This window comes from Pan troglodytes, chromosome 8, assembly GCF_028858775.2.
Source record: "Pan troglodytes isolate AG18354 chromosome 8, NHGRI_mPanTro3-v2.0_pri, whole genome shotgun sequence".
Classification (NCBI taxonomy): domain Eukaryota; kingdom Metazoa; phylum Chordata; class Mammalia; order Primates; family Hominidae; genus Pan; species Pan troglodytes.
The window spans coordinates 138,899,123-138,902,925 of record NC_072406.2 but is presented as its reverse complement, the minus strand read 5'-3'; the positions used below and the strand labels follow the sequence as shown (position 1 = coordinate 138,902,925).

General features: G+C 43.0%; 1 non-coding gene across 1 annotated transcript; it reads left to right on the top strand.

Annotated features, from left to right (window-relative positions):
* The first annotated feature begins 3,497 nt into the window (after positions 1 to 3,497).
* Positions 3,498 to 3,570, top strand: LOC112204673 (small nucleolar RNA SNORD60). Its single transcript, XR_002938342.1, has one exon. It is a non-coding gene; the product is annotated as a small nucleolar RNA SNORD60 (small nucleolar RNA).
* Positions 3,571 to 3,803: the final 233 nt, after the last annotated feature.

Sequence of the window (3,803 nt, the reverse complement as noted above, 5' to 3'; positions counted from 1 at the left end):
AGCCAGATGTGGTGGTGCACGCCTGTAATCCCAGCTACTCGGGAGGCTGAGGCAGGAGAATCGCTTGAACCCAGGAGGTGGAGGTTGCATGAGCCAAGATCATGTTGCTGCACTCCAGACTGGGCAACAGAGACAGACTCTGTCTCAAAAAAAAAAAAAAAAAAAAAAAATGCTGGGCCCGGTGGCTCGCACCTGTAATCCCAGCACTTTGGGAGGCCGAGATGGGTGGATCACGAGGTCAAGAGATCAAGACCATCCTGGCCAACATGGTGAAACCCCGCCTCTACTAAAAATACAAAAATTAGCTGGAGGTGGTGGCGTGCACCTGTAATCCCAGCTACTCAGGAGGCTGAGTCAGGAGAATTGCTTGGACCCGGGAGGCAGAGGTTGCAGTGAGCCGAGATCGCACCACTGCCCTCCAGCCCGATGACAGAGCAAGACTTCATCTTAAAAAAAAAAAAAAAAAAAAAAAAAATTCACTGGGGAGAATTTCCTGGGGAACATATTTTCTTTTTGAAAATTAGAGGTAATATTGAAGGAGAGGCCATATGAAACTCAGGGCAGCCCCAGGGTCTGGACATGTTCCCCGAGGTTTCAGCAAATCCCAGTTTTTGCTGTGGCAGGCCCCAAGGGTCTGTCTGCTCACAGCCACTCTGAGTGCATAACTCTGTCCCTCCCTTGATTTTCACACTGGAGGCATGTGTAGGGGTGGTGGACTTGAAGGAAAGTTGGGGAGACAGAATTGATTTGCAACTTGAAATTGAATCTTATAATAGCCATTCTCTGCTTCAAAGTCCCTGGGGCGCTCTCCTTCAACCTTTCTCTCCTGGCTTCTCTCGTCTCCTTGACTCCCCCATACAGAGCAGCTCACCTGTGTCTTGTTAACTTGTTCTAAGTCAATCTGAGTGAGAGGATCTTTCCTTCAACCCCACAAGCAGCTGATCAAGATATTTTCCTAAATAATGAGAGCAAGCTCCCATCACCCCAAAAGAGAATGTTAGTGTTTTCATTCAGATAACTTTTAAAATCCCACTACACAAATAAATATGGTATATCTGCACTTTAAAATTATATATTATGAAGCACCTTTTTTTTTTGGTAACGTATATAAAAATTCAGTCTTGAGTTAGCTTAATAACAACTTCACTGTTTTTTTTCTATCATTACTATAATGGATTCAAAAGATTCAATGAGAAAGTGCAGTAGTGCACAGGATTATCTTATTATCTTCATTAAATATTGCCTAAGAAAGTGATAATTATTGTAGTCAAACTGTCAAAGCCAAAATGAGTCACAAGACAAATATTGTAGTTAAACCCTGTAGTTTCTCCAGTGCAGGCATTTGCCTAGAAAATGTAGGTTTCTTAGCTCTTCTAATTAACAGAGAAATGCTTTCACAGGTGTGATAGACATACATGATCCCTTACTAAGATATTCCACTGGAGGAAACTTGCAGGTTGTGGATGTAAGCTACTTATGGCCATATAATGCCATTTTCTGAAAGGAAATTTTGAGAAATATTCCAAAAGACTAGAGGCTGCATAATTTGCAGTCAAGACATGCCACCCTGGAGTATTTGTAAACACATTTATGAGCATACATGCCAGAGACATTTGCATATTATAACTTTTAATTGGTCTTGTGATTCCACATGGAAACATTTAGTTGAATGGAAATTCTACTCCTCCCTCCTCTAGACAAGAAAGTTTCCTATAATGTCTTCACAGGCTGGCTTACGAAAGAAAAGAGCAGTAGCTTGAATCATGTTTTTTAGCAAATATGTAACTTTTTCCCTTAGGGCAAGAATTCCCCTCCGTGCTAATCAAGTGACATTAGATATGTGGCAGCTCACTGATATCACCTCCTCAGCGCTTCTTCATCCTTCAGTCCTCTGACTGACATCAAAGGCCCAGACCAGGACTGGCTGTGTAATCTGTGGGGCCCAGTGCAAAATGAAAATGTGGGGTCTTTGTTCAAAAATTAGAAATTTCAAGATGGCAACAGTCAAGCATTAAGCCAGTGCTCTGTTCTGAGCACTGGGCTGTGCACGCCTGCCCAAGTTGCATGCTCTTGAAGCCGGTCCCGTTCAGAGTCTGTTTGGCTCTCTCCACCCTATCAATGTGCCGACTTGCCCAATTCATTTTACTTTAGCAAATCTTCTATTTCTATACTGGAAATGAATTGTCTCTTTCCCTGGCCATAGAAACAGGAGACCCCAAGCTTTCAGGGAACTGAAATGTCAGGAGGAGTGGCTCTCCTTGTGGCTCCTTCAGTTTCTTACTGTCTTAGTCCATTCTCATGCTGCTAATAAAGAATACTGGAGACTGGGTAATTTATAAAGGAAAGAGGTTTAATTGACTCACAGTTCCGCAGGGCTGGGGAGGCCTCAGGAAACTTACAATCATGGTAGAAGGGGAAGCAAACACATCCTTCTTCACATAGTGACAACAAGGAGAAGTGCAGAGCAAAAGGGGGAAAAGCCCCTTATGAGAACCTCAGATCTCGTGAGAACTCACTCACTATCACGAGAACAGCACGAGGGTAACTGCCCCCTACCACGTGATTAAATCACCTCCCACAACACGTGGAGATTTATGGGAACTACAATTTAAGATGAGATTTGGGTGGGGATACAGCCAAACCATATCACTTGCATCACTGCTAATTAAATATTCAAGCAGCATTTCTCCTTTGGGCATTTTATAGTTCACAAACATCCCTTCATGTAACATTATTCTATTATTTCATCTGAATTGGATTATTATTCTTTCCTGAAGTTTCAAGATGGATGTTGTGGTCACCGGACACCTAGCAAGTCTACCTAGATAATTCAAAAGAGGAAATTTAGGTCTAAGAAAAATTTGAGAACATTGGAAGAAAGGGATCAAGGTTAATTTCAGGGGAGGTTTTGAATTGACTCCAGGAGATTTTATTTCAGCAAATGAATTGATCAGAGCGAATAATTATTGCATCGGTAGCATGGGCTGGGTGGCACTCATTCATCAGTGGCTGAGGTATGGCCTGCTCTCTAAAGGAATTTATAGTTTAGTGAAAAGATGGGGCATGTATGCCCATGGTTTAATGAGCATGACAGAAAAGCAGGAATCTGGGAAGGCTTCCTGACAGGTGGATTAGAGCTGGGCCTCAGATGATTTTGACAAATAGAGATGGAAAGTGAGGAAGGGTACTCCGGGAAGAACCTGTGTGAGCAAAGTCCTAGAGGTAGGGCAGTCCAGGGCCTGCTTAGGTAGTGGCAGATACTCCCTTTATGAGGAAATATGCAGTCCATGTGAAGGGGAGTAGGAAATAAAGCTGCAAAAATGGCTGGGACAAGACTTATAAGGGGCTCAGATGCCAAGAGAAGGAGACTGAACTCTACAGAGAGCAATGTGAGAAGTGGCTGTGGGGGCTGACAGTAGCTTTTGAATTTGGGAATTGTATGTTATAATTTAGGAAGATGGACCAGGCAGTTGTGTTAGAAAAAATAGACACTTCAGAGGTTGTGATGAATTGCTTTAATTTCTGACACCTCATATGAAAGCTGCACTTGCAGTCTTGCAAGACAGGCTTGGGGGAGAAAAGAAAAAAGAAGAAAAAAGAGAGATACTTGGGGTGGGAGGCAAGGCAGTTGGAAGGTTAGTGTTTGGGAGAACTGCAATAATGGCTTGAGCATGATTCGCAGCAAAAAGAATGAAATAATTTCCAGGGCTGGCAAAGAATGCAAGGACTGCAGATAACTCCACGGTTGGGTGGCTGGAAGGATGTTGGCTCACCTGATAGAAGTATAGAGTTCGAGGTAGAAG